Source organism: Nothobranchius furzeri, chromosome 18 (assembly GCF_043380555.1).
Source record: "Nothobranchius furzeri strain GRZ-AD chromosome 18, NfurGRZ-RIMD1, whole genome shotgun sequence".
Taxonomy (NCBI): domain Eukaryota; kingdom Metazoa; phylum Chordata; class Actinopteri; order Cyprinodontiformes; family Nothobranchiidae; genus Nothobranchius; species Nothobranchius furzeri.
Window position 1 is genome coordinate 7,784,358 of NC_091758.1, and position 21,218 is coordinate 7,805,575.

The window sequence follows — 21,218 nt, forward strand, 5'->3', positions numbered from 1 at the left end:
CCACCAGAAGTTCCTGCTCGGCTGAGCGAAGAGCCCGAGATGGAGCATACCTGTTCAAAAGCGCAATAATATACGGGGGGGGCACTGCCCTGGAGGGCCTTGTAAACGAGAGTTAAGATTTTAAATTGAGCTCGATATTTTACCGGGAGCCAGTGCAGAGCAGTCAGCACTGGGGTAATGTGCTCTCGACATCTAGTGCCTGTCAGGAACCTAGCCACAGAGTTCTGCACAAACTGGAGCCGTGCAACCGTGCACTGGGCCAGACCAGCATACAGAGCGTTGCAGTAGTCCAGCCGAGACAGGACAAAGGCATGCAACACAGACTCCAGATGAGCTCTGGACAGCAGAGGCCTGATCCTGGATAGTCTTTTCAGGTTAAAGAAACAGGACCTCACCACTGTATTTACATGAGTGTCAAGATTAAGTGCTGAGTCGATTTTAATCCCCAAATTACTGACCATTTTCTTTTCATAGGGTGTCAATGGGCCAAGGTCAATATCAGCACCAGAGCCATTTCTTCTGCCAGGACTAAGTATTATAACTTCCGTTTTGCTCTCATTTAGGTGTAAAAAATTAGAAGCCATCCAGCACTTTATGTCCTTCAAGCAATCCAGTAAAGGAGAAACAGATCTATCCTCCCCACGTTGAAGAGGGAGATAGATCTGGCAGTCATCAGCAAAGAAATGAAATTTCATATTATGCTGGCGAAGGAGGACTCCAAGAGGAAGCAAATAAACTGCAAATAGGAGAGGACCAAGGACAGAGCCCTGTGGCACACCCCAATGAAGTTTCACGCTGGGTGACGTTACCTCACCCATCTGAACACTAAATGTCCTGTCTTGAAGATAAGAGTGAAGCCATTGGAGGGCCTGCCCAGTTATCCCTACCCAATGCTGTAGTCGGTCCAGAAGGACTTCGTGGTCAACTGTATCAAAAGCTGCAGATAAGTCAAGCAATAGCAGAACAACATCATTGTCCATGTCACAGGCTAAAAACGTGTCATTAAAAACCATTAAAAGAGCAGATTCAGTGCTGTGACCTTTCCTGAACCCTGACTGAAAGGTTTCCCATAAATCATTTGTGTCCAAAAAGGCAACCAATTGTGAATACACGACCTTCTCCAGCAGTTTGGAAAGAAAAGGGAGTTTTGAGATGGGACTGTAATTAGCTAAGGTTGTCACATCCAGCCCCGGCTTTTTTAACATGGGATGAATAACAGCCTTCTTAAACGAGGACGGAACCATACCAGAAGTAAGACTGCCATTTATGATTGCCAACAGCAAAGGGCCTATCACTGGAAAGAGTTCTTTATAAATTCTAGGGTGCAGCACATCACAAGGAGAGCCAGAAGGTTTGAGCTGAGCGACCAGTTTTTCCAAGTCTGATAATGTAACAGTCTCAAATGTTTCCAGTGTAGCCTGGAGCGGCTCTGGGAGTAGAGAGTCAGATGGTGAGTTTGTAATGGCAGCTCGAATAGATGTAACCTTATCAACAAAAAAGTGAAGAAAGTCATTACAAGTTTCAACTGTGGGAGGCAAAGCGCTAGAATCAGAGAACTCAAGTAGCGAATTTACTACGGAGAAAAGAGTGCGTGGATCATGAGAATTTTTTTCCACGATATCAGCAAAGAACTTCACCCTTGCTTCCTTAAGAGTTTGCTGGTAGCTAAACAAAGATTCTCTGAATATCTCACGAGAGACTTGGAGTCTGTCTTTCTTCCATTTCCTTTCTGCCCTCCTACAGGATTGCCTGCAGGCCCGAACATCATCAGAGAGCCATGGTTCTGGCCTAGGCCTCTTCTTTCTAATCCTAAGAGGTGCAATTTTATCCAAAATGTTTTTACAAATACTGTCAAATTGGAGTGTAAGCTCCTCTGCATTAAGTGACATTGTGTGTAGCTCACTTCCTTCTGCACATAGGAGCTCACCAAGCTCAATAACCTTTGCTGCATTTAAAACACGACGGAATCTCACATGAGAGGAAGCCACAGCAGGCATGCAGGGCAAGTTAAAATCACATAAAATGGGTGAGTGATCAGAAAAAACCAGGCTCAGTATCTCTACACCAGCAACAGAGAGACCAATAGACATCACTAAATCCAAGGTGTGTCCCTGCACATGAGTAGGACCCAGGACCCACTGTGACAGATTAAGGGAGCCCAACAGATGTAAAAAGTCTTTGGCGAATGGCTTATCAGGGCAACACACATGAATATTAAAATCACCAAGAATCAAAACATGATCATACTTTAGCATGTTTACAGACAGGAGGCCAGAGAAGTCCTTTAAAAAGTCCACATCAAATTTAGGAGGACGATATATCAATGCCACGAGCAACAGAGGAGGTGGGCCAAGTTAAAACAGGCACATTTCAAAGCTGGAAGGAGGATTTGATGGAATAAGCTGTTTACAGTTGAAGTGAGATTTATACACGACAACCAGTCCACCGCCTCTGCCAGAAGACCTCGGGACATTAAAACAGCTACAACCCACTGGTAGCAGTTCCAGTAAAGCACTCGAATCTCCCATAGGAAGCCAGCTCTCACATATGCACAGGAGTTCCAACCCCTGTGCAACAAAGAAGTCTTTCAAAATGAAAGTTTTATTCATTACCGACCTGGCGTTGACCAGACCTAGCCGTGTGAGATGTGGAGTCGTCGGCTCAGCGCTGTTTAAGCCTAGGGACGTGGATGCTACCCCCGTACAGGTCACCGGGTGGAGATTCGCTGGGTTGACTCCCCTCCATCGGTACCGAGACACTGGACGAAAGCGCGGGTGCGCAGTCTCCTCCTCAAACCCCACCAACGGCACGAGGCAGGACGGAGCTGTCTCCAACAGGCGTGATGGCGCCACAAGATGACAGCTGATACCCGTCAGCTCAGCAAGCTCCCTACGGGACCGTGACAGCTTGGACCGTAGTCTCACCCGCCGTCCACCACGCCTTCCATGACCCCTACGACGCTTCCTCCAGTTAGCCCGATCCAGGAGCCGCCGAGGCACAAGTAGTGGAGCCGAGCGGCACTGGCAGGAGGACGAAAAACCGCAACTCCTCCAGCCCGTCCAAGCACCCGGTTTCACCAGGCCAGCAGCTGATCGAAGTTCTAGAAGAGCCTCTCGGTCATAAGTCAGCAACAAAGTCACATTACACACGAAAACACTTAAAAATAATAAAAAGATAAAATATCCGACAGGAGACAGACGGCTTGCCACGTACACCGGCGCCATCTTGAACCTCAGATTTGAGTTTTGGCCTTGAGATTTTGAATAATGGCCGGTCTCTTATTGTGGCCAGGTGGAATGTGGTAACAAGCAAGTATGAGCGTCTCAACGGCAGGGTTATAGTCACCAAATCAACCAGCAGGAGGCAATAGAGGTTCACACAGACCTTTATTAGGCTTTTTCTTCAACGCTTTGTAACGCTACAGACACGATCCTCTATCACGCTCCTACCACACAGAGTCACGGTGTCAGTTAACCATGCTAATTCAACCCGCTCCACAGAACACACATCACCTTCCCTGTGGCTTACATAACACTCACACAACATGCAAATCAACACATAGGAACTAGCAGAACGATAGGAAACACGTATAACACAATACCCAGAATGCACCTGGCTTACAACCCCAGCCAGGTCATTACACTATCAAGTTCAGAGAGAACGTGCTGATTATGCTGCAGAACACTCTGGAGAGCAGCAGTAGGGGGTGTATGAACTAGTCAACTTCACTATAGTGACTTTTTATGCCTGTCGTCGACTAGTCGCTGTCACGTGATAATGACCGGCAAGATGCAGCCCTCGGAAAAGACAGCAGCCTGCTGTCAGCAGGTGACAAGCTCCTGCGCTACGTCCCAAACTGGACCTTCCACCGGCTCAGCACGAGGGTGGCGTTGTTGACGTCACCACCCTCGCTGGCGATGTGGGCCCTTGCCTCCGCCTCCACCTCCTCTGGGAGGCCAGACCGTAGGTACTGACACGCAATCGTTCATGTCGGTTCATTTCCTTTAATGTTTTCTGTCTTTTATTTGCGCCTGATGTGTATCGCTGCTGTGGAGTGGGGCGCTTCACCTTGTCCTCCCACGCACAGATCACTGATGCGGCCTCCAAGCAGGGAGCGCTCCGCTGTTTTCGCGGTCGGTAGATCTGCCTCCTGAGCACGGCCACAGTAACAATCAGGTGTCGCCACCTCAAAACTAATTTAACACGCGATCGTTCATGTCAGTTCATTTCCTTTAATGTTTTCTGTCTTTTATTTTGCGCCTGATGCGTTTCGCTGCATGCTGTGGAGCGGGGCGCTGCGCGCATCACCTTGTCCTCCGACGCACTGATCACTGATACGGCCGCCAAACAGTGAGCGCTCCGCTGTTTTTGCGGTCGGTAGATCTTTTAGAACTGCAGTTCAAAGGTAACTCATGAGGTGAATATATATGAACCCAGGTAGCAGTTTTTCTTTAGGATTGAGAGGAGATGCAGGAAGATAATAAACAGACAGGACAGAAAAACAGTCAAATAAAAACAAGTTAGTTTTTGTACCTGGTGGTTGCAACAAACAGACACCATTGAAGGTCATCAGAAGTGAGGAACAGAAAATGAAATAATTATTTTAATGTTTAGAGCAGCAGGAACTCCGAGAGGCTGCAGGTGCATCAGTGAGTTTGCGGCCGCTGCGCAGGGGGAGGGGGGAGATGGCTGAAGCAGGGGGAGGGGGGAGATGGCTGAAGCAGGGGGAGGGGGGAGATGGCTGAAGCAGGGGAGGGGGGAGATGGCTGAAGCAGAAACTACGGTTGTTAAAAGAAATGTGTTTAACTTTGAAAATGTGGGCGCAATTTTAATTGTCAAAAACTCCAGCGAACATTATTCATTTTGCTCAAATAGAAATAGAGGCCTGCCTCTAATACTGGCCCTCCTTCCAATAAAGACCTGGAGCTTGATGAGCTTGAGTCAAATACAGGCCCGGGACTGTATTAGAGGATTTACGGTATATATATATATATATATATATATATATATATATATATATATATATATATATATGTAGCAGGATGAGGTAATCTGCTCCTAATAAATAACACCTTACCCCGCCAGTCACCAGTAGGGGCGCTGTGGGTATAAATAGCAGACTCGGGCAGTGTTTCCTATTCCTTCCTTGTTTACGGAAGTAGCTGCACTACCCAAACAGAAGCTGTATTTTGGAACCGTGGCAGCGTAAGCTAGATGCGTGTGGATCGCGATGAGTATTCTGATCAGCTGTTAAAAAAATTGGTGATAACTGATATAGGCTATATACAGACAGAGGCGACATTTGGAAGCCTGACGAAAGCTGTAACGCTACCGCGTGCTGTTGGAAAAGAAGCGTGCTTGCCTTCTAGGTGATCTATAGAGCTCCGGGAGTTGACGTCACTTCTCCCAGCATGCAACAGTTCAAATCGAAACGGCACCATTTTGGCAGGCAGAAGCCTGCAGCTAGACTATTTGTTGTCATAAATCTCACACGGGAAATATGGTCCATTCCTGTTGTGCCCCAGGATGCCAGAACAGACGGGGACAAGTCAAGGGAAGATCCTTCTACAGGATCCCCCAAGATCTGGAGCGCCGCAAACGTTGGATCGTTGTAATAAAACGTGCTAGTGACCGGGCTTAAATGAAACTGTGGGACCCCGAGAGTAAAGGATTTCACTTATGCAGTGACCGCTTCATATCAGGTACTTAAACCCAAAGGTGGGAAGTAACGAATTACATTTACTTGCGTTACTGTAATTGAGTAGATTTTTTGCACATTTATACTTTTTAAGTAGATTTTAAAATCTGTAATTTTACTTTTACTTAAGTATTGTTTTTTGTAAGTATTGTACTTCGCTACATTTTTTATCTTATCCGTTACCAAGTAAAAAAAACAACATTGCAAAATACTGTGTCGGCACGGTTCGCACTGGATTCAGACACAACCACAGAGAAGAGAGACGAGAGTATAAACATATACATATGTAGAAGCGTCTTAACGCGCTCGAGATCGATCCAGCGCTTAATGAAGTGTCTATGTATATATGTCTATACTGTAAGACCCAAACACGGAAGTGCTGCCGACGCTGAAGGCGGCGGCGCGCACCAGAATAACTGAGTGCTTAAGTTACGAGAGTGTTACGGGGTACGAAGGAAAGGATAAGAAACACTAACTGACTATTCGGATGACTGGAGGATCACTTAAGAAGATCAAAGCTTGTGAGAAGGATTAATGCAGGGATGTCTGAGGGGTCAACAGGTGAGTTGAACTTCTTAGTGTGAAGCATGTGTTCAGTGACCTTACAGTGCAATGAATGATGGGTAGGAGAAGAAAATAGGCGCTAATGGTACGAGAAAGATAGCCTGGCCTGCCAGACTCCTGTTTAATTCACGTCATACACGGCGATGCTCAATTTCTCATAAACAACGAAGACGGAGTTCGCTGCGGCTCTTTCCTCTGGTCTAAATGACACAGATGTCTTTAAAACCACAAGTAGAAGCGCTAAAAGCATTTCTTCTAAAAAATAAAAGATGTTTGCACCATTGTCAGATGCTATTTTTTTTACTACAACTAGAAATCTACCACGTCGAGTGGTACAGTCGGGATTTCCTTTTTTTCTGATTGGTCATTTTTGAGCTTCCTAGTCCCGCCCCTCAAGTGATCTTCCAGCTAAAAGAAAAGCTCAGCAGACTGGAGACTGTCTCCAAGATGTGTCTGCCACTCTTCAGAGCCATTCAGGATGGTGTCCAAAAGCACTCTGGCGAGATGATGGAAGACGCTGCTGCAATCCTTCTTCCAAAGTTCAAGACCACCTGGACTGAGAGGCACAATATCATTGAAGCAGGTAATTTTTAATAATTTAATATCATACCTTAATCTGTTTCTTATTCATTTCAATCCTGTCAACATACTTAAAGTTCAATTATACGAGTCTGTCGACACAAATTATAGTATTTGTAAGGCATGTATTACTAAAAGCAATTCTTGTTGCATCTTCTATCAAAACTTAATTGCCAGATATATTAAATATGTGTTATGTATTTGTCATTCAACAGGTTTGATCAATATGAGAAGACACCTTGACCAGATGGCAGAGGCTGGGGCGGAGCAAGTCAAGCAACAGTCATCACATTTTACCCTCATCTTTGTTTAAAAGTGCTTTTCAGTCCATCGGTCCCAGCGTGCTCTCTATAATTAATGCTTCTCTGGTTTCTGGTCAGGTCACTGCTTACTTTAAGAAAGCTGTAATCCACCCGCTTCTTAAAAAACCGAGTCTCGACCCCTCTCTCCATAGCAGCTTCAGACCCATCTCTAAACTTCCGTTCATCTCCAAGATCTTGGAAAAGGTTGTGGCTAAACAACTCACAGCTGCTCTTGATGAACATAACATCTATGATAGCTTCCAGTCAGGTTTTCGTAGAGCTCATTCTACTGAAACAGCTCTTCTTAGGGTCTCTAATGACCTTCTGACTCACAGTGATGCAGGGGACTGTTCTGTTCTGGTCCTGCTGGACCTGACTGCAGCCTTTGATACTGTTGACCATCACCTGCTACTGGAGAGGCTGAGAGACTGGGTAGGCCTATCAGGATCTGCCGGGGGGGGGGGGGGGGGGGGTGTCATTCAGAGAAAAGTCATGGGCTTGTGACTATAACCTAATTTATGTTACTAGTTTGCAGTGTAACTGCCTTTGTACTTCACTATGCATATTTGTTCATTTAATAAAAAAAACGGCCACTTTGACATTTATACCCCATTGTCTTTTTTTTAACTATTCCGAAGAGCCCGTCCTTGCACAGTCAAAAAAGTAACTAAGTAACTTTTACTCTGACTACATTTGAAATAAGCTACTTTTTACTTTTACTTGAGTACATTTTGAGGCAGGTAATTTTACTTGTAATTGAGTAAAATTTCATGAAAGTAATTATACTTGTACTTAAGTACAACATTTTAGTACTCTTTCCACATCTGCTTAAACCGTTTCTTCAACTGTGTATGGTATTTATTTTAAATGCTTTTATTACGATTCTTAGTGGGCTTCCTAAACTTATTTTGGCGTGGCTTTTTCTGTCTTATTACTCACAGCAGCAAGTAAACATCACGTAAAACGTTGCCTTGTGATTTCTGCGTGCTGCCGTTTACGTGTTTTATGATCACAGCAATTAACCGGCTAAGCGGTATTTCATTTTTAAGCAATGGTTGATCAATTGTCAGATCACACATAAAAAGCACTTTGGATTGCTATTATCTGTCTCGCCGAGACAGATCTCAGACAGATCCTGAGACACTCCTGCCTGACATATTTATTTTATTCACGGAAAAAAAATCAAACTATTGATTTCTCTTGGCGTTCAGTTTATACATTCAAACAGCACAGCACTCTATTTAAACTACTTATGTGTAAATCTATGTTATTTGTCCATCCATCCATCCATTTTCATCCGCTTATCCGGAGTCGGGTTGCGGGAGCAGTAGCGTCGAGAGGCCCCGACTTCCCTCTCCCCAGCCACTTAGGCCAGCTCCTCCGGGGGAATCCCAAGGGGTTCCCCGGCCAGGTCGGTAAGAAGTCCGCTCAGACAGCTTCTGGCATTTTTAAAAAGTATCCCAGGGGCAAGGTAAGGGTTGGAGATGTTTAGTCTATTTAATTTCTGACTATATAAAACGATTTCTTCGGTTTTAAAGTGTGAAGTAAACTCCGACGAAGTAAAATCCAAGCTGATCCCGTTCACGTTCATGTGTTTGTTTACATTTTTTTACCTGCCAAAATGGCGTCTACTAACTGAGAGTCACGTGGGGTCCGGAGCTCTATTGCTGTCTGCGTGGTATGTCTGTGCGGCACGCCCCCCCTCCCTGCATGCTCAGTATGAATATTTTCTTGGGTTAATAAGGTTTATTACCATTTCTCTTTTTAGGACCCAAGGTGTTGTGGTGCTATGACAGTGTTTTGAGTCACTGCTGTGATCCCCCCCCACCGAGGAGCGGTTCGATGGAGCGGACCAAATTGGGATCTGTTTGGGCCGCCGCTCACTCGGAGCATAACGAGGATCTTAACCAGTGCTGGTGCTCCGCCGCCAGACGTTCTCCCACCCAGCGTGTTGGTTGGAGTGGAAAGGGAGATCCTTCCTCCCCTCTGACGCACGAGGATTCTGGAGCACTATTGTACATTTTAACAGAGTTTATTTTTTTGTGGTTTTTAACTTTCATTTGTTTTGTCCAGGCTGGAGCCAAGGGTGGTGGCAGTGGTTCTATTTCGTCTGGTCTTAGCCCTTAAGCGAGCTGCTATTGGAAGGGTGATCTCAGCATCAGCCAATCATGAAGAGCTTAAATGTACGCCCACCACGTGGGCACGCCTTGTGGGTTATATAAGTGGAGCGACTCCACTGTTCGCCTCCGTTTTCTCTTCACGCCAAGCTTAAGAGCTTCCTTTAAGAGCAATTATACAAGAAAAATCTACTCACCGACCATGTCCAGCGACGCCAGGACCTGCCCGGCCTGCCAGACGGCTTCATCTCCAGCGGCGACCTGCACGCCAAATGTGAGGTCTGTCTCAGGGCTCACCACGCTGGCCTGGCCTTGACCCCCAGGCCTCGTGCCCGTTTTGTGCCACTCTGCCCGTGGCTGAATAGGTCCGCCGGGTCGAGTACTTCACCCCCTCCACCGATGAGGAAATTCCGGTGGCTGGCACGTACTCGCTGGACAAGGCGTTATGGGTCTTCAACGTCGGCCAGGAGCCGGCTGGCTCCTACCGACTGGACGATGTCATCGACAGCGAGGAGTACGATGAAGCTGGCTGCCATAGCCCTTTTTCCCTCCTGTACAACACGGAGGTCGAGAAGCCTCGTGAGGAGCACGACGAGGCTGGCTGCCGCAGCCATTATTCCCTCCCGTACAACACGGAGGTCGACCACGAGGCTGGCTGCCATAGCCCTTTTTCCCTCCTGTACAACACGGAGGTCGAGAAACCTCGTGAGGAGCACGACGAGGCTGGCTGCCGCAGCCATTATTCCCTCCTGTACAACACGGAGGTCGACCACGAGGCTGGCTGCCATAGCCCTTTTTCCCTCCTGTACAACACGGAGGTCGAGAAGCCTCGTGAGGAGCACGACGAGGCTGGCTGCCGCAGCCATTATTCCCTCCTGTACAACACGGAGGTCGACCACGAGGCTGGCTGCCATAGCCCTTTTTCCCTCCTGTACAACACGGAGGTCGAGAAGCCTCGTGAGGAGCACGACGAGGCTGGCTGCCGCAGCCATTATTCCCTCCTGTACAACACGGAGGTCGACCACGAGGCTGGCTGCCATAGCCCTTTTTCCCTCCTGTACAACACGAAGGTCGAGAAGCCTCGTGAGGAGCACGACGAGGCTGGCTGCCGCAGCCATTATTCCCTCCTGTACAACACGGAGGTCGACCACGAGGCTGGCTGCCATAGCCCTTTTTCCCTCCTGTACAACACGGAGGTCGACGAGCCTCGTGAGGAGCACGACGAGGCTGGCTGCCGCAGCCATTATTCCCTCCTGTACAACACGGAGGTCGACGAGCCTCGTGAGGAGCATGACGAGGCTGGCTGCCGCAGGCATTATTCCCTCCTGTACAACACGGAGGTCGACGAGCCTTGCTCAGCGGGTACTTCTGCCCCAGTGGCTTCTCGCTCCTCCCTGCCAGCAGTTGGAACACTGCTCCAGGAGCTGCCCGCCATCATCTCCGCGGCTGCGACCCGCAAGCGGCTAGCCGTTCCAGAACCGGCTCCCCTGAGGCAGATGAATTGGCGGGAATTTTCGGGGCAACACAGACGCGCCGTCCAGAACCCGTCTGGCCGCGCTTCCCCGCTGCCATGAGCTGCTGGTCCGCCGCCTTCTCCGAGCCTGCCAGGCTCGAGGCGCCAATTTCCACATATGCGCCCATTACCAAGGTCGAGGGCTTCTCCGACCTGGGCTGGCCATCCGTTCCCCCACTGGAGCCGGACTTGGCCTCGCTGTGTGGCGTCAAGAACCACCTCACTGGACCGCGAGCAGTTCCCGCTAAGCACAACCAGCTGCTGAGGCGGCTCGCCGATCGCACACACCAGTGCGCCTTCCAGACTGGCGCTGCAGGAAATAACATCGCCTTCTCGCCTATGGCGTTTCCAAAATGGTGGAGGAGCTTGACTCTCCTGTCGAGTCAAAAAAACATCATTACTAAAACTGCTGATGCCATCCTCAATCTGTGCGCTGCTGTACTCACCGGTTTTGCTCGCATTGCTGCCTGGCAGACCCTTATCCAGCGGCCTTGTGGCTCACGGCCCTGCCCTCCATTCCTGAACACCTGCACAGGGAGATGCTGGAAGGCCACATCACCTCTGACGTTCTCTCCATCTTACGAGCGTCATCTAGAGGGCTCAGCGGCTGAACTTTCAGCCACGGTGCGACACCTGGTCCACTCTCGGTCAGCCTCGCACTCCGGCCGTTCCCCCAGAGGATGGGACGAACGGCGTGGAAACTCCATGCGCCCAGCTGCACGACCCGCCCCGCGGAGCCAGCCAACGGTTCCGAAGGAGCCAGCAGACAGCCTTGGCATTCTCAGTCACAGGAAACTCGCCGAAAACGACCACGAAAACGACTCGTTGGGGGGAATGTGTGTGCTTATGGCTGCAATGTTAACTCTGTGAATGATTTGGTTTTGAAATAAAACCCAAAAAACGTCACATCGAGAGCACAATCCTACAGTCCTCTGCAGAACCTTCTGCCGAATCCCCACACATGATGTTCCCCGCACCAAGCACTGCAGCACATCTGCATGTTCACACAGTCGGACTCGGTCATGTTATACGGTTAGCTGTAAGGGTGCGCTCCATTTGCGCACCACCCCCAGCCTACGGCCAGGACCGACTCATCCCGCTTCCCCCACAACGTTGGGTGGGACGGGATGTCATGGCGCTGTCGCGACCACGAGCAAAGCGCGCACATTGCGCAGCTCCATCCGCTGGCACTTTGTCGTTCCCGTGCACGGGCCCAGCTCCCACTCGTCCTTCATCCTTGGACTCCACGCTCTGCGGTGCGGATCAGCCTCTTCCAGCTGTTTCACACTCGCCCTTTCGAGCACAGCCCTCCATGGGTCGCTCCCAGTTCTCTGGTACGAGCGACGACGGTAAGGGCGCGAAACCAATCCTCAGGCGTTGCTCACGTGACCTCGAGCACACGTCCGCTGTCGGAACGCGCGCACGAATGCCTCCCTTCGGCTACTCGCTAGCCCAGCGCACTTTCTCCAAATGTCTGGAGACCGCGCTGCAGCCACTGCGCACGGCGGGAACGAGGGTTTTATTTTACCGGGACAATCTGCTCCGATGCGCCCGGTCTGAAGGCGGGGCGTCAGAGCAAACCAGGAATTTAACAGAGCATCTGTCAACCCTTTGGTTTTCTATAAACTGGGGGAAGAACTCCATTCTTCTATCCCAGTCGATTATGTTTCTCGGGGTGGAGCTGAACGCCTCCCTAATGAGAGCACGTTCGTCGCCGGTGAGAGCGGCAGATCTCACCACGGTGATCTCCCGCGTGCAACCCCGCAAGATCGTGAGAGCCCTGTTGGTCATGAGACTTCTGGGCATGATGGCTGCAGCCCACTCGGTGGTGCTGCTAGGGTTGTTGCACTCAAGGCGCCTGCAAAGTTGGTTCATCTGCCTCCGGGTACACCCGATGCGTCAGAAGAGACGTATGTTGAGGGTTCCCCCCTCAGTGGGCGGGGACCTCGCTCACTGGGGGAATCCCTGCATCATCTCACACGGGATTCCCATCGGACGTCCTGCGTCACACGTATCTGTGTTTACGTATGCGTCACTGTCTGGGGTGGAGGGCACGTGCTTGTCCCATACGCGCCAGATCGCTGGCCCTCCCACACGCACGAGCACATAAATGTGTTGGAGCTTATGATAGTGAGGAATGTGTTCAGACACTTCACTGCCCTTCTCGATGGCCGTCATGTCGAAGTTCACACAGACAGCCAGGTGGCGGCAGCCTACATAAATCGCCAAGGGGGAGTTCGATCCCCCTCCCCCTCTATTGCGCATAGCCACATATTTACTGTGTTGGGCACATGTCCACCTGCTGTGCCACCTACATTCCGGGGATCCTGAATGTAGCGGCAGACATCCTGTCGAGAAGGGGGTCCCCGTGACTCCGACTGGCGTCTGCATCCCGCACTGATATCACAGATCTGGATAAGGTTCGGGAAACCGTCTGTGGATCTGTTCACGGCTCGCGAAAACGCTCAGTGTCGCCTGTGGTTTTCCCTGAGTCTCCGGGACCACCCCCCGATCAGAGCGGACGCATTCTCACACCGGCCCAGGCCTCGAGCGCTCCTTTATGCGTTTCCACCAGTCCCTCTGATTCCCCGTCTCCTGGACCGAGTTCTGTCAGAACAGCTCTCGGTAATTTGGCTCCCAGACGCATGTCCGCGTCATGGTTTCCGGACCTGCAAGCGCTACTGTCCGGCTCCCCGTGGAGACTCCCGCGAAGGGAGGACGCCTCTCCCCAGGCGGATGGGATAATCAAACATCCTCCGGAAATAGGCCATCGGCTGTGGGTCTGGCCGCTGAGCGGTCACGCTCAGGGTTTCTGGGCTGCCGCATGGTGTGGTCACCACGATTCAGAGTGCGCAGGCGCCCTCTACCGTTGCATCTTACACTGCTAAATAGGCAGCTTTCTAGAACTGGGGCGCAGAGCGGAATGTTCAAGCGCTCTCCTACCAGCTGGCGGATGTCCTATCGTTTCTGCAGATACTGATGGACAGGGGCCTCGCATTCAGCACTATTAAAATATATGCTGCAGCTATCTCATCCTGTCACCAGGGTTTTGGTGATAGGTCTGTTTTCAATCATCCCCTCACAAAACGTTTTCTAAAAGGTGTCAGGAGGAACAGACCTGTGTCCCGTCCGCTAATTCCCCAGTGGGATCTAACGGTGGTTCTGCCTTGCTGCTGGCACTGGCATTAGTCAAGAGGGTGAGCGACCTGACCGCCCTCTCAGTGGCTCCTGCATGCCTCAGGATCCGGGCAGATGGCGGGTCTGCTGTTTTCTGCCCCAACCCAGCCTTTGTGCCCAAAAAAACATTAATACTTCCTTCAAATCCAGGTCAATTTCATTGGCTGGACTTTTTCCTCCTCCCCATAATTCTGAGGAGGAGGCGGCTTCCCCTTTTCTCTGCCCGGTGCGCGCGCTCACGATATGTGTCACGCACTTCAGGGATTCGCCGCTCATAAAGCCTGTTTATGCACTACAGGGAGTCTTCCCTTGGGCACGCGCTGTTGGCCCAGCGCCTTTGACTCTGGCTATGTGACGCCGTTTCACTCGCTTACACATCATTGGGGCTGGATCCTCCTGAGACACTCAGGGCTCACTCAGCCAGAGGGATTTCCTCTTCTGTGGCGCCCCACAGTGGTGTGTCAATGGCAGTCATTTGTCAGGCTGCTTCATTGGCTTCACCCTGTTCCCTTACTCGTTATTATTTACGAGATGTGTCTTCAGGATCCATCATTCGTTCAGTGCTTGGACCTCAGCAGGCTGAGTGAACGCATAATGGCACCTCATCAGCCCTGCTTGAATGAATTTCATCCTCTTGTGGATGATATTTTTAGTGGGGGCCCCACTCTTCTCTCTGGCTGCCTCAGCCTTTTAAGCCCTGGGCTGAGGCTGAGCTACCCCCACTAAAAGGAGACATGTTGGGTGTGTCCATTGGTTGAGCTAACCAGTGTGGCGTAAACCCATCCAGCTGCGCATTATTCCAATAGCAGCTCGCTTAAGGGCTAAGACTAGACGAAATAGAACGTTGGTTACGTATTGTAACCCCAGATTCTATGAGTCTAGTCGCAGCCCTTAAGCCGCTTGGCCCCACTGGTTCTGTTAGGATAAGAGCCATCGTAGGCGAACAGTGGAGTCGCTCCACTTATATAACCCACAAGGGGTGCCCACGTGGTGGGCGTACATTTAAGCTCTTCATGAATGGCTGATGCTGAGATCACCCTTCCAATAGCAGCTCGCTTAAGGGCTGCGACTAGACTCATAGAATCTGGGGTTACAATACTTAACCAACGTTCTTCTGTGTGCGAGTTGGTGTGGGCCCTCCTTCACATCTGTGTGACTGTTCACTGGTGCTTCGGGTGATTTTTGGTATTTAGTTTGTGTTGCTAGAACCTCCAGTGGGTCCACCTTACCTTGGTAAGCTCCAGCCTGGTAATACTAATTATTTTCTTTCCCTTGTTTTAATTCTTCCTTTCTATTTTGAAATTAGTAGTTTAAATTGCTGTTGTAGCGTAATGGTTGTTGGCTCTTTTATGAAAGATGAACCATTCTACATAATAATCTGGAATATTAATTTTAACAAATTAATAACCAAATGTTATAGAGATAAGAAGGTTTTTTTCATCGATAAACTGACGATCGTATCCGCTTGTCTGTGTTTCACTTAAATGAAAAGGCAAGTTTAAATTTTAAGAGATTTATTTCTTCAATTTAAACTAACGATTTGAAATGACAAACATAGGAAAAGACAATCAACATTGGCAACCTTTTTGGACAATCTTTAACAGTTGATATTTTAAGCTTGCTCAAATAGACCTTGTGTTGGATGTGCTAAAATTTGAGGATGATGGAATTATGAATGCGTGCATGCAGGTGTCTGAGATTGCTTCAGGGAGAGAAAAGGTGAACTGAGTGAAAAATGATGTTTTGCAATTAAACTTTAGTTCTTATTAGAAAAACAGCATCAGAACGCTATCTATCGTGTTCTGCCTCACTGTACTTAGGACCCCCTTTTAGATCCGGACCTCGGAGGATGTTTATCCAGGTCACACCTTGGCTGGCACAGGAGACAAAGGTATGCGACGGTCCAGTCCAGGGTTGACCTCGGTACACATTGCTGAAGCGTTTAGGCAGATGCGCTTTCTCAAGTTTAAATTAACTCAGAAATCAAAAGACTCTGGGACGAGTCTGCGTTAGCGGGTTGCATTTCAGCTATTCTGTCTGGCTTGACAGAAATAGCGTGGTGGGAGAACAGGAGCCTGCAGGGCTCCTTTCCCCGTGGCGTTCGTTCCGCACTCCAGCTCTCATCCAAACTTACTCTCGTTCTTACCGAAACCACTTCTCTTCCCAAAGCAAACTTGTAGTGCGTCAGAGCAAATGTGTTTTAAAGTTACTGTGGATACGGACCTGTATGAGCAGGTGTGAAGGTCATCGCTAAACATCTTCAAAAACATTATTTAATTAAGTATACTGATTCTTTATAGTTCATTATGATTACCCAAAGCATAATAATCATTCATTTGATTAAAATACATTTATAATGAGCAAAGTGATCAAATGATTATTTAACATTAATAAACAAAGAAAGCTTAAAGACGTGGTAATGTCCCCCTCAGAGTCTTACTCCACCCACGTATCAATTTTAAAAACTGCAACATTAGTAGGCGTTACCTTGAGGACCGAGAGGGCGGAACCGCGGCAGTGACGAAGACGATGGCTAACTAGACGAAGCTAGCTCCCTTCACTCTGAGCAGTCATTAGAAGTGGAGGACGTTTCTCCCCCTCCTTACCCAGACACTCGAGAAGAAAGGGACCAAGTCTATTTGGAGGAGACAAGCGGACCTGAGCCTTATTGTTTTGAGCTTGTGAGTTGCCTGAAATTACCGGAACCGACCCAACAGAACCAGCTCTGAATTGTAAGTAGCCATTATCCATAGCATCAGATTAGCTGTAGGGTTTTGCTCCACGGCCCAAGAGAGCTAGTATTCAGCATGTTTTAGAGGTTTATCTGCTTCAACACACCTGGTTTTAATCAGCAACAAATAGCTGAGCTGCTTAACAGCTAATCTAACCTGTTAAAGCAGGAAAACCACTGAAACGTGCTGGATAGCAGCTGTCCAGGACAGTCTGCTGCATAAAGTTATGAAAATATCCCATGAGAAAATCATTCTGTAATGTGTTCAGCCCACTAAAACTGCCCTGATTTCATTATTTATTTACTGATACTAGCTGCTCTTGGTTGCAGGTGATCCTCTGGTGTCTGCAGCTGGTCTCTGGTGTCGTCAGGATCAGGAGCTTCCAGAAGAATGTGCCTTTCAATTACTCTTTCCCCCTTATTTGTTATATTAATTAAATAAATCTCAATTTATATATTTCCTGTTTTTGTTCATGTCCATAAATACTTAAACATGCTTGAAATTAAAACGAGCTTTTAACAATGAGGTGCTAGTTTAATTCATCACAATAGAGCTAGTTAAACATGCAATGTGATAATTCAATTAATGTAATTTATAAATATCCATTAAAATATCAAAACTGGAATCTAAATGAGATATTTGGCAGCACAAAAAACTTGTCAAACACAATATTTATTATAAAAATTGTAGGCAGACAGGAGACAGAGCTGATGGAGGTTCTCAGTCATCGAAGGATGGCTGAAGGCTTTCTAGGAACAGGAGATGTGGTGTTGTCTCTTCTCTCTCTATTCTGCCAGATGAGCTGATAGGTTACAGGTGTGTGAGGACGTCCTCATGCTGTCACAACCAGATGACAGGAGTTATCAGGTGATCAGCCAGGCTAATGATGAGATGCAGAAAGAAAACAAATCCAGGACAGTGTACAGTAATAATAATAATCTGTGGTGTTGCTCACCTTATGTGCTCTTATAGAGTATTAACGTGTGTCTGCCTCATGGTGTAGAGTCCATATTTTGCTGAGTGTCCTGCAATAATGCAGGTTATTAGTTAATTTACTTTTGATAGCAAAGAACAAAATATTTAATGTAAAAGTTATTTACCAGGTGAATCAGCTCACACGTCACCACCAAGTGTCACAGGGCCAGAATCAGTAGCCTCCTTCATGATGTCATGATGTAATCACATACGTTTATTTAATTGTTAATATCTTAAAAATTCTGAAATGTTTTAATTTTTTTTTACCTTGAACAGTTCACTGAGCTTGCAGTGTCACTGAGGTGGAAGCTGGAATCAACAGCAGACACCTCACATCCTGGTCTTTTCAGGGGTGTGGACGCTGCTCTGGGACTTTCTGGAAGATGAATTTCCGTCATGGTCCCTGTGTCACAAGACACACTGCAGCTGTGAGCTCTATAAAAAACAAAGAAGCAGCACATTTATAAATGCTTAAAAGAGCATAAAATTACGTGTAACGATCTGTAAAACAAATTAAAACTAGAAGGTAATAATAAAATGTTTACATAGAAGATTATTAAAAATAATTCACCTTTGCTACGGGTAACGCTTCACGTCAGCCTGGACAAGTGCATTCTTGCAGCTAAATCAGTCTGACAGCCAATGTCTTGGGTAGATTTAGCCTGAAAAAAAAAAATAGAAGCACATTGTTGTTTATAAAGTCAGATAATATACAAAAGAAACTGTCCTATATAGGCGCTTTATAACATTCCTAGTGTGTGATCGTTATTATAACGTAAAAGTCAGTCACATATGATGTGGAGAGCCTGAAATGCGACCTCCTAAACAGAATTCCTCACGGAACCGGGTCACGCTGTGCTGGATTTCACGCTGTAATGATGTCTGTCAACTAGTGCTGCGTTAAGAGTCACTGTTGCAGAATTGCCGACTGACACAAAAGCAACCCGAATTTTCTCTGAGCCTGACAGTCATGTGGACCGTTTTGTCGGCCAGGGCTTCGAGATATGTTCCGATTCGCCGCTGATTCTAACCTTACATCCCGTTCCACATTTTGTGAACTTGACAAATCTGCCCGAAGGCAGTGCAGGCTGATATTAGCTAAATGGAGTGAACCACGTCTCGCAAACTTTGCATTTAGGTAGGAAATTGTCTTTAGAAGATGTTAACTTTTATTTAGCTTACTTACCTCAGACTGGAGCCCGTCATGGTGGGGGAGCAGAGTCGGTGGGCTGCATCAAAATCACGGTAGAGCCACGGTGGGCACAGCCTCCCTCTTCAAACGGAGACGTGCAGAATCGCGGGTAAAATGCTGGTTGCAAACTACAGCACCAGGTGGGAGCTGAATGTTTTCCAGACACTGATTGTGCGCAACCACTGGCGCCTAATTTCTAAGTCCAGCGGAAAGGAGTACAACCCCACAGAGCCACCGCAACCATACTACACTACACCTTCTCACAGCATACTAACACGATATGGAGCACTAAACCCGAACTACTTTCCTAATAACACTAACAGCCAAACACTAACTAAACTACAATATCCAACAGCCAAGCTAACACTAAATAAGTATGTATAACACTAAAGGCTACGCTAAAGACTAGGATATGCTAATGCTATATGCTAATGCTGAACTACCGCTAACCTCCTACACTCGCTTGCAAATCCAACTCCCAACTCGCCACAAGGCGTGGCCGAGACGCTCGTTGCTTTATAACGTTGACACAGAGCTGCTACGTAGTACTCTACTGGTTTACGTAGTATCTTACTCTTTAGCCATTGGCTAAAATTTATTCAAAATGAGTCAAATTCTATGTTTTAAGCTGAAGGTGGCGCTATACTGTGGTATTTAGGCAGAATTTTTAATTTTTAAAGAAAATGCACCAAAATGCTAAAATAATGAATACACACATTTAAATCACTATTAGACACTCATTTATACAGTTCATCAGTAAAAAAAAGTTAATTTAGACGTTACTTGCTCTTTAAGACTCTGTTTTATTATGACTAGGCTGTGTGTGAAGTCCTTCTTCTGGAGATGCAGGTGTTGGATGTTGTGGAGTCCTTCAGACTTGCTGGCGGCTTAAGTCTTAATCTGTGGGTGAAGGTGCTGCGTGACCCAGCTTTGACCCAGCCGGGCAAATACAACTTTTGACACAGAAAACCCATACTTCCTCACGTTACAATTCCCCCTTTCACGACGACATGGTGGTCAAGCGAAAACCACCTGACATCGTGACCTCAACAACGTGATGTACCCATGAAGGAAGACATTACAGTGTTCCAGATGAAGGCAGGAGAAGGGAAGCGTCTCCCCACGTCCCGTGAAGAAAGGATTAAATCCTGATTAGGTGATTAAGGCAAAACTGTTGCAAATCATTGTAAAGTAATCCACTTAGGAGATCTTGAAAGCAGAGCTTTTTCAATAGCAGTCAATTTCATCAGCAACAATGCAAAGGCATTTTCAAAAGGATAAGGTAGCCCATGTGTCCACACGGAGCTGAGCAGGTGATGTGGGCAGGCGAAGTCCAGCGAAGACCTCGATACCTCTCGAACCACGACCGAAGCCCCATGCGGCAGGAAACCAGGTGGAGTAAGGTGAAGACGACCCTCACAGAATGGAGGCCAGACGAGCTCAGGAGAAGGAGACACAGAGTGAGGCAGCCCACACGATAGATTGCGTTTGATGCAAATCAAAGAAAATAATCACAAACCTATCTATGGGTACCTTTTGGACCATGTGATGGCATTTTGTGAATTATCTAAAGAAATGTTCTGCACCCTGTTCTACCTGTCATGTGAAAAGGTGATGCAGAGAAAACACAAATAAAAGAACTTAAGTCCTAACTGATATGTGAAAATCATCAGGCTGCACTGATTAAAGGCTCATATAAAGAAAATCATACGAAGGGCAAATGTGCTTGTAGCCCTGTAAGGGAAATTTTAACAAGTTAAACCCTGAAATCAAACATAATCACTCTACACAAAGAACTATTAAAAGATAGAGATGTAAATCAGTACTAAAATGTAAATCAGCAGATTAGTAGTCCCTAAAAATGTGAGTTAGTAACAGGACCCTGGCTGAAGGCAGGTAACCTGAAAAAAAAACTCAAAGGATATCTCAACTGTTAAAAATTCATCCAACAAAGGATCGAGTGAATTTGTAACGTTCCACCAGGTAGTGGAAAAGTGTCATGTCAGGTGTCACGTTCCGAAAACGATTGATGATTAGAAACATAGCGAACCACACGTTAAACTAATGAAGCCGGAGTGAGATCTGGTGTCGGAATGTCCATCCACACACACCGAGACCCTCTCAATATCATCACAGACCTTAGGGCTACTGGAAACCGCAGGATTGTACGTGGATTGTACGTACACCTTGTTTCTGCTGCCTTTGTGGGAGCATTGAACCTATGTGTGCCTAAAGGTACCAATTTTATTTTCCTTTAGTGAAATTCCCAAGGTGGCGTTGTTTTAATCTTTTAACTTAACATTCTGTTTAGTACCAGTAAACCCCATACCACCTCCGCCTCGCCGCATATATATGAAACAAAAGAAAAA

The 21,218-nt window shown here is 47.4% G+C and overlaps 1 long non-coding RNA gene across 2 annotated transcripts; it reads right to left on the bottom strand.

The window, feature by feature from the left end:
• Positions 1–16,732: 16,732 nt before the first annotated feature.
• Positions 16,733–21,017, bottom strand: LOC139063884 (uncharacterized). Of its 2 annotated transcripts, XR_011517182.1 has the most exons (4): positions 17,925–21,017; positions 17,783–17,840; positions 17,638–17,707; positions 16,733–17,519 (listed from the first exon to the last, which is right to left on the bottom strand). It is a non-coding gene; the product is annotated as an uncharacterized lncRNA (long non-coding RNA). The 2 variants fall into 2 exon arrangements; XR_011517181.1 differs by having other exon boundaries at positions 17,638–17,840.
• Positions 21,018–21,218: the final 201 nt, after the last annotated feature.